The 9,675-nt window shown below is 43.1% G+C and overlaps 1 long non-coding RNA gene across 1 annotated transcript; it reads left to right on the top strand.

The window, feature by feature from the left end:
- Positions 1-348: 348 nt before the first annotated feature.
- On the top strand, positions 349-1,709 carry LOC124699643. Its single transcript, XR_007001467.1, has 2 exons — positions 349-789; positions 1,405-1,709. It is a non-coding gene; the product is annotated as an uncharacterized LOC124699643 (long non-coding RNA).
- The last annotated feature ends 7,966 nt before the right edge of the window (positions 1,710-9,675 follow it).

Genomic DNA, 9,675 nt, shown 5'->3' with positions numbered 1-9,675 from the left:
ACGGACGGCTTCGCCAACCGCCGCCGCAGAGCGAGGAACAGGGGAAGAGGCAGTGCGCACGAACGGATTTGCCGAGAGCCGCCGTGTGGAGGCGCCACGGCCGGGCCTCTGCGGGGAGGCCGATGCCGCCGAGCACCACCACGGGAGGCCCCACGGCCTGGAGGTGGATGCTCGACAGGAGGAAGCCGCTGCCGCGGAGCACCCGGCTAGGAGGCGCCTCGCTGGGAGGTGGAGTCTCCTCCGCTCGTCGCCGGCACCTATGCGAGGGATGGGCGAGTAGGTGGACTAGCTCCATGGGCGCGACGAGCTCCCGCGGCTCGTGGGCCTTCTCTGCGCCACCGTCTCGCGCACGCGTGCGCTCGGGCTGGAGCTCGCCTTCCTCGACGCCGCCTCATCCTCCCCCAGGTCGTCGCCACGTCCTTTCCTGCGCTGTCGAGACACACACCCCTCGGCGTCGTTTAGTTTTACCGCTCGTGTGGCCGCAGCCTCCTGCGTGTCGCCGCCGGGTGAGGTCCTAGAGGTGCTCCTCGCGGAGGGCTTCGTCAAGTGCCTCCAGCACCCCAACCTTGGCGGCTTGCTCATCGAACGATGGTGCAGGTAGAGGTCGGGCAAAGGTTGATCCTGCATGAGCGGCCATACCGACGGAGGACCAAGGTTGCCTTGTTGTTCGAGCGCGGCATGGAGAGTGGTGGTGCTCTAGAGATGGTGTGGTCAATTTGGCGGAGAAGCTGCTGCCAGTACGATCTACATCGCTACTCCTGCTGGCATCGTCCTGACATCCACTAGAACGTGAGTGTGCTTCTGCCTTGTCATGTTATTTTAGTTGTGGTGGGATAATCTGGTGACTCTGCCTGATTAATTTCGTTACTATGATCGATTAATTTGGTATATTTTTTTTTGGATAATCTAGTGATTAATTTACATTTAACATGATAGTTGCTACATAAACAATCTGATAATTGTGACTAATTTATCTGGCAGCTAAATACTGGAACAATCTTTGCAATTTGCTTCGATAAACAACACGATAAACATACATAACCTGGGAATTGTGCCCAACTAATGGGATAATTGTTATTGGAATAATCTGGAAATTGCTTCATAAGCAATGTGATAACATACACACATAACCTGATAGCTGTGGCTAATTAATCCTGCAATTTACAATAATTATCCTGGTAGTAATCATGTTACTACTTTTTATAAACAACAATTGTAATTTTTTACATAGATAAACTGATAAGTGTGACTACTTTATCTGGTAGCTGCCACTAAGATATTTCTAGCAGAGCTATTTTCCTATTTTTTGTGATGAGTTGTACCAAAACTAACTAGTTCAACAATTAGCTAAAAATTAAAATTATACTAAGACAACTTCTGAAATGTTCTCTTGTTTCTTTGTAGGAAACGATCTCAGAGTGAGAAAAATCAAGGACTGAAATATTTTGGCCAATGATGTCGCAGCATGTAGTGAAGACAGAAGATATGTACTACGCTAATGATTCTGACTATAGCCACACTAGTGATTTTTTTACTTTTCTCTAACTTTGGTATAACTTGTGAAACCTCCTTTTCCCCGTAGCAGTGTACTAGCTTGAGGGAATCATGAATATTGTACTAGTACTAGCTTGAGGGAATCATGTTGTATTGTACTGAAAAATCACTTCACATGGGAGTCGCAAGAAGCTACCGAAAAGTTACCGTGTTCACACGTGAGCGGAAAGGAGATACCTACTCCAACATCACGCGCATACAGCTGTCAGCCGCCGCACAGCAATGCAAATATGCGGCGCCGCTGTGTAGTCTAGTCCAAGAAAGAAAACAAGGAGCTTGGTGCGACCCATCGTTATGGATTACATATGGAATGCTGGATATATAATACTTCCTCCGTTTAAAAAACGGATGATAGTGTAAAAATACGACTGAATTTAAATAAATCTACTAGGATATTTTTCTTTTAGAACGAGGGAGCATAATACAAACTCGATCACCCATGTACACATAACAAAAGAGAATATGTATTCGTGGATTGAAATAGTGCAGACGCAACGCAGCCAAATCAATCAACCCATTCGAAAGAAGAACATGAAGGAGTCTATCAACCTCTGGTCGGTTCTATGACCCGTAAAAACCGCGTTCCATAGATGAGTGAGAAGGGTTCCCAAGCACAGGGAGGCGGCCAGGCCGGAGTAGCCTAGGACGCGCGTGGCCACGAACACAGCGCGTCCGGCCGCGGGCTGCTGGACCAAGATCATGAGGAGAGTGGAGCCGATGACGAGGAGGAGGTTGAACAGCGTACACCAGCACAGGAACCTGTGCCTGCTCCGCTGGTCGCCGTCCGCCCTCGCGACTCCAGCCTCGGGATCGCTGGCGGTGATGAGGAGCCTCTCCTTCGACGCCCGGAAGCCGTGCCGGCTGGGATCCGTCGCCGGCGCCTCCGCCGCTGCACTACTAGCTGTCATCGAAGTGTATCGATCTGTTGGATCCACGATCTGCCCGAACGTGCCTTAGGTTAATTGTTAGGCTGAGCGGGCAAGAAGTTATATAGGCACCGCCGATCGATTGCCTGGTCGGTCGCTGGCTTGGGTAGTTGGGTAATCCTTTCCCTCATACGTGTCGGACACGAAACCGCCGCCTGTACGGGTATGAGAGCAACTCTACCCGTAAAAAGCCTAAACTCCTTTTCTTATCCCAAATACTAAAAAGTGCTCGGTGGCCACCTTATCTTTCTAAGCCATCGATTCCTGGCCATCGGATCATCCATCAGCGTCACCATGTCTCTAGTTCATTCTGACCTATCCCCCTGCGTGAGGGAAGTCAGTCGCGTGCATGTGAGGAACTTCTCTCTCTACCGTTCCCCTTCATTTCGCTCTCTCAACCTCACGCGCTCCGGCGCGGCGATTTGCTAGGATTCGCGAGGATTTGTTTATTTTGATTATACTAATGCTGCTAATAAAGAATTGTGAAAAGTTTTTGTATGAAGGAAGTTTTCAAGTGTAGGGAGAGAAGAATGATGTGATGAGATGAAGAATGGACAAAATATCAAGATTGGGGATGCCCCTGCACCCCAAAGACATATTGAAGAAGTACAAGCGTCAATGCTTGGGGATGCCCAAGGCATCCCCTCTTCATCAATAAAGCAACATGTCATCTTTCTATGCGCTATATTTTTATTGCTTCATACACTATGTGTTATTCTTGGAGCGTCTTTATTTTGGTTTTTTTGTTTTGTTTTGTTTGCTGTAGCATATGTTGGATCCCGGCACATTTTTTTTGGAGAAAGACCCGCTCCTTTTTAATTACATAGAACGCTCTAGTTTTCGTTGTTATTGTTCTGCGAGTGTTCTAGTTTTCTGGTACCGTGTTTAGCTTTTGTTCTTTCACTTGAATTTTGTTCAGAGCTCGTTAGTATTCATTATTTATGTATGATTAGCTCTCTGGTCCATATTGTATTTCATCTCTGATAGTTATTTCAAATAAGTTGATTGGTGTTGGAGACGAGTAAAATACTTCATGACTATAGTGATGCAAATAGAAGCTTGTCTAGACTGTGGCATAGACTTTAGCATGTCATGTTGGATGTTATTCTTGTCATATGCTTAGTATTTATTGTTTTAGCATGACTTGTTTCAAATGGCTGATAGTGCCTAATGTGTCATTTAAAAGAATCATGTGTTGTTTCTATCATAAAAGCGTAGTATTGTGGTATTCTCCTTCGATGCTTTATTGGGTTGACTTGGCACATGCTTATACCATGTTATGACTATAACCAGTCAACTAAAGCCTCTATGATCATTTAGTTTTGACTTGTAATATCACTTTATGCTTTGATTGATAATATTTTGTCACTATGCATGATTATGGCCATTACTGCTCTCTTAGTTGGTCGCTCCCAGTCTTTTGCTAGCCTTCACCTGTATTGAGTATGAGCTCTACTCGTGCATCCAACCACAAAAAACCAAAGTGACAATTGTGTCCACCATATCTACCTACATGTGGTATTTCACCGCCACTCCAAAGTAAATTGATTGTGTGCTACCTTTAAACCTTCAAAAATTAATTATCACCTGTTTTGTGTAAATTTATAGCTCATGGGAAAGTAGTCTAAAAACTATTGTGGTAGGTATTATGTCTTATGCATTTTTAGTTGTTGTAAGTTGCTTGTTGTGTGATAACCATGCAGTCATGGGGAACACCATCAATATGCTTTTGTTAAATATCATGTGAATTACTATGCATGCTCATCTTGTTTGAAGTAAGGGAGATTTACCATGAGTTGATAAGATTGGAATATGCATATTGTTAGAGAGGAACATTGGGCCGCCAACTAAAGCCATGTTCACATGGTGGAAGTTTCAGCTGGGCAAAAGTCCAAATATCTATTGTCCTTGCTTTCCCGGTACAGATGTCCAAAAAAGTTGAGATACATCAAAATTGATAAATCAAATGAGATTCATCTCCTAGGACCTTTGTACAGGAGGCAAGGAGGTGCCCCTTTGTGACACTTGGCTAAAACATATGTATGTGATGAAAATCCATGGAAGTGCAAGCTAATTAGGATAAGTTGTGAGCACTATTGGTATATTATACATGAGGCAAGCAAACTTATAGGAAGTAATTATGCATAAGACATACTATTTATCAATTCCATTGACATGATTAGCATATCTTAAATAAATATTTTCAGCACTCCTATTGATTTCAAAATAAAAAAGCTCTAGCACATGGGTAATCCCTGCTTCCCTCTGCGAATGGCCTTTCATTTACTTTTATGTTGAGTCTCCACCTTCTACCTTATGTGCACCGATTAAGAGAGCATAGTTGTCATTCTTAGTGCAATGTGCATAGTCCCAAAATATTATTGATTGATTCATGATTGTGCTATTGCTTGCTCTCAAATTACTTGTATCTAGTCACCCTCTGAATATTGAAGGTGTCCTAGCATTTATGTTTTGCTATTCCATAAAGGACATGTTGAATACCACTTTGTTATGTTTACTCTATGCTCATAAACAAACAGTTGCTTTCAATGCACTATTATTCATGATCCTTTGTTTGAGTTACTCTTCATGTTATAACATAGTTGCTAAGTTCTATTGAATTGTATCTATCATGACTATGTTAGAGTACTTAGATCCCAGCTCACAATTCTTTACATGCTTGATCAAGATTGTGTTGGCTTCATGTCACCTCAAAAATTATTTTTGTTATCACTTACCTACTCGAGGACGAGCAGGAGTTAAGCTTGGGGGTGTTGATACGTTGCAAATGTATCTATAATTTTTGATGCTCCATTTTTGTTTTACACCAATTGCTATATGTTTTGTTTACACTTCGTGGAACTTTCATGCATTTTCCGGAACTAACCTATTGACAAGATGCCACAGTGCCAGTTCCCTGTTTTTTGCTGTTTCTGTATTTCAGAAAAGTTGTACAGGAAATATTCTCGGAATTGGACGAAACAAAAACCAAAGTTCCTATTTTTTTCTCAGAGCGAAGACGGAGTCCAGGGAAGAGACGGAGGAGGGCTACAAGGTGGCCACACCTGCCCTAGGCGCGGCCTGGCCCTAGCCCATGCCTAGGCATGGTGTGGGGCCACCAGGTGCCCACCGACCTCGCCATTCCGCCTATATAAAGCCTTCAACGCAAAAACCCTAAATATACAAGCCCCCGTCCACGAAAAGTTTCGTAGCGCCGCCGCCGTCACAGACAAGATCCGGGGACAGAAGCCTCTGTTCCAGCACCCTGTCGGGACGGGAATTGCCACCGGAGCCATCTCCATCGACTCCACGACAATCTCCATCGCTGTTGCTGACTCCCATGACGAGGAGGGATTAGTTCTCCCTCGGGGCTGAGGGCTCTACTGGTAGCTATGTGGTCTGTCTCTCTCTCCCATGTTGTGATCTTTATGTGACCATGAGATTTGTATCTAGATGTCATTATGCCATTCAAGTGGATTTTACTTATGCCTTCTCTGGATACTCCTTGTCCCACGTGTGTAAAGGTGGAGTGTGTGCACTGTGTGGGTCTCTTAGGCTATATTTCACAGAATATTTGTTCACTGAATTATGATTTAAGTTGGATGTCTCTATGAAATTGTGGTGTGTTAGTACCGCCTATGAATGCTCAAAGTGCAGCACGGGGTGTTCATTAGTACTTGGGGATACATTTTTAAGGTTTGCTTTTGCAGACCTACGTAGTGGATTAGTGTTCGTTATCCAGCCGGAGAGTCTTTCAGAGTAGCATAGTGAAGTGCTTATATTTATATTCCTTTATGATATCTTTGTTGAGTTAACCACTAGTGAAAGTATGATCCCTAGACCTTGTTTCCAAACATCGAATCACCGTTTATTTATTGTTTTACTGCATGTTTACTTGTTGCCATATTTATTTTAGATTGTTATTACCACTCATATTCATCCATATCACTTGCATTTTACCATCTCTTCGCCGAACTAGTGCACATATACATCTGACAAGTGTATTGGGTGTGTTGAGGACACAAGAGACTTCTTGTATCTTAATTGCAGAGTTGCTTGAGGGGGATATATTTGACCTCTACCTCCCTGAGTTCGATAAACCTTGGGTGATCCACTTAAGGGAAACTTGCTGTTATTCTACAAACCTCTGCACTTGGAGGCCCGACACTGTCTACAAGAATTGAAGCGTGTGTAGACGTCAGTCGTCCACCAGGCCGCCGATATGTTTTGACAACATTTTGTTTAGGCATATTTGCAGGTCTTTATTTTTCTTGTTTAACGTTATTGTTTGTGTTGCAGTCTCCCCCGCCTCTGTGCAAATGGTTTCACTGGATAGACAAGGAGCAGCCAGAATGGGTGCGTAAGGAGGTTGAGAAGAAGCACCGGCGTGCATGGGCAAGGTTCTTTGAGGAGGAGCGTTGGGAAAAGGCTCGTGCTAATGAAAAAGCAAAGCGAGAGAGGTAGATCCAGAAATTAAGGGCGGAGCAAGCTCGAAATCAGGAGGTGAATCAGAAGAGGATGGATGATGAGGCTGCAGGTAGGTATGTGATGGTGCTTATCGTAGCGTAGACTTCACACTTTTGAGGAACCCCAAGAGGAAGGTATGATGAGCACAACAACAAGTTTTCCCTCAGTAAGAAACCAAGGTTTAATCGACCAGTAGGAGAAATGTGTGACTTCTGAAGATGTTGCTAGCTGACTTGTGGCGGGGCGCACTACCAGCATCACCAACAATGTGGAACCTGCACACAACACAACCAAAATACTTTGCCCCAACTTACAATGAGGTTTTCAATCTCACCGGTTTTGCTGAACACAAAGGATTAAACGTATCGAGTGGAAAGAGATGTTTGCAGTGGAATTAAAGAGAACAGTGCTTGCAGAAAGTAAACATAGCAGAATTGCAGTAGATGAATTTATCAGTGTAAAAGAAAGGACCGGGGTCCACAGTTCACTAGAGGTGTCTCTGCATAAAGATAAATAGCATGCTGGGTGAAGAAATTACAACTAGGCAATTGACAGAATAAAGACCATACATGACAAGATGATTACTATGAGTTTCTTTTGGGCATTACAACATAACACATAGAACGTAATCCAACTGCGTCTATGACTAATAATCCACCTTCCGATTATCGTCTGAACCCCTTCCAGTATTAAGTTGCAAGCAACAGATTATCGCATTAAGCAATGTCTGTAGAGTAAACAATAGAATTACCCTCGGATAAAACATTGTTGTTTTCTCCCTAGTAGCAACAACACATCTACAATCTTAGATGTTATTGTCACTCTTTCAGAAAACTAGAGGCATGAACCTACTATCGAGCATAAATACTCCCTCTTGGAGTCACAAGCATTTACTTGGCCAGAGTAACTACTAGCAACGGAGAGCATGCAAGATCACAAATAACATATGAAAAGTATATATAATCGATCTCAACATAGTATTCCATATTCATCGGATCCCAGCAAACACAACATGTAGCATTACATAAGGATGATCTTGATCATGTAGGGTTGCTAACAAGATCGAAACATGAGGCACAAATTGGAGAAGATAACCATCTAGCTACTGCTATGGACCCATTGTCCAGGGATGAACTACTCACGCATCACTTCGGAGGCGGGCATGACGATGTAGATGCCTCCGGCGATGATCTCCCCCTTCGGCAGGGTGTCGGGAAGATCTTCAGAACCCTCCCGAGCTCGGGTCTACGTTGACGACCGCGATGGAACTTTTCGTGGATGGAGGCTCGGGTGTTTAGGTTTTTCCCGAGATCGTGAATAAATTGGCGGAAGGGCGATGTCGGTGGTGGCCAGGGGGGCCCACACAATGCCATGGCGTGGCCAGGCCTAGGCCCGCGCCATGGGGTGGTCTGGCCGCCCTGTGGCCTTTCTCCGTCTCCCCTCTGGACTCTGTCTTTGTTGTAGAAAATTATTGACTTCGGCTTTTGTTTCATCCAATTTCGAGAATATTTCATGTACAATTTTTTTGAAATACAAAACAACAGAAAATAGGGAACTGGCGTTGTGGCATCTTGTTAGTAGGTTGGTGCCGGAAAATGTATAAAAGTGCAACGAAGTGTGAGCAAAACATATATGAGTTGGTGTAAAACAAGCATGGAGCATCAAAAATTATAGATACGTTTGCAACGTATCACCATCCCAAAGCTTAACTCATGCTCGTCCTCGAGTAGGTAAGTGATAACAAAATAATTTTTTAGGTGACATGAAGCCAACAAAATCTTGATCAAGTTATTGTAAAGCATTGTAAGCTGGGGTCAAAGTACTCTAAACATAGGCATGATAGATACAATTCTAACAATAGAAACTATGTTACAACATGAAAAGTAACTCAAACAAAGGATCATGAATAATTATGCATTGAAAGCAACTGTTTGTTTGTGAGCATAGAGAAAACATAGCAAAGTGGTACTCAGCATGTCCTTTATGAAGTAGAAAAATATAAATTCTAGGCCGCCTTTAAAGTTCAAAGGGTAATTTGAGAACAAGCAATAGCATAATCATGAATCAATCAATAATAATTTTGGGACTATGCACATTGCACTAAGAATGAAAACTATGCTCTCTCAATTGGTGCGTAAAGCAAGAACATGAAGACTCAACATAAAAGTAAAAGAAAGGCTCTTTGCAGAGAAAGCAAGATTAATAAATTTTATAAACCTTCCAAAAAGTATGGTACTCATTAGATTTGAGCTCTCATTACCCCTATCATAAGCATCTTGAATGGTTAAAGTTAATGTGAGGGCAAATATGATTTATATGCTTGACAAATCACAAGTTGAAAATCTCGTGCCCCTTGAATACGAGTACCTAAACCTCATGCTACTCAACTTAGGTCCCAAATAAGTTCTTGTCATTGTAAGTATACATGTATAATTGGGAATGTCAATGGGGTACCTCCTGCCCCATGATATGGAAGTACTCCTGCATAGGAGCAACCCCATACCAAAATGAGAAGACGAAAATACAATGAGCATCTCAGTAATCCTTTATTTACTATGGTTATAGCTTTTTATTGAAGATGCTTCATAGAATTCTCTCTATGGTTCGCTGTAAATTTCCACCATGAATGATGCATGGCTTAAGTTGGCGGCCCATGTGTTTCTCTAACATATATACAAACTCCATGGACTTACAATTAACCATTTTTTTTCGCACTCCTAGGCATCCA

The sequence above is a fragment of the Lolium rigidum genome, chromosome 3, assembly GCF_022539505.1.
Source record: "Lolium rigidum isolate FL_2022 chromosome 3, APGP_CSIRO_Lrig_0.1, whole genome shotgun sequence".
NCBI lineage: Eukaryota > Viridiplantae > Streptophyta > Magnoliopsida > Poales > Poaceae > Lolium > Lolium rigidum.
This window is presented reverse-complemented; position numbering and strand designations above follow the sequence as displayed.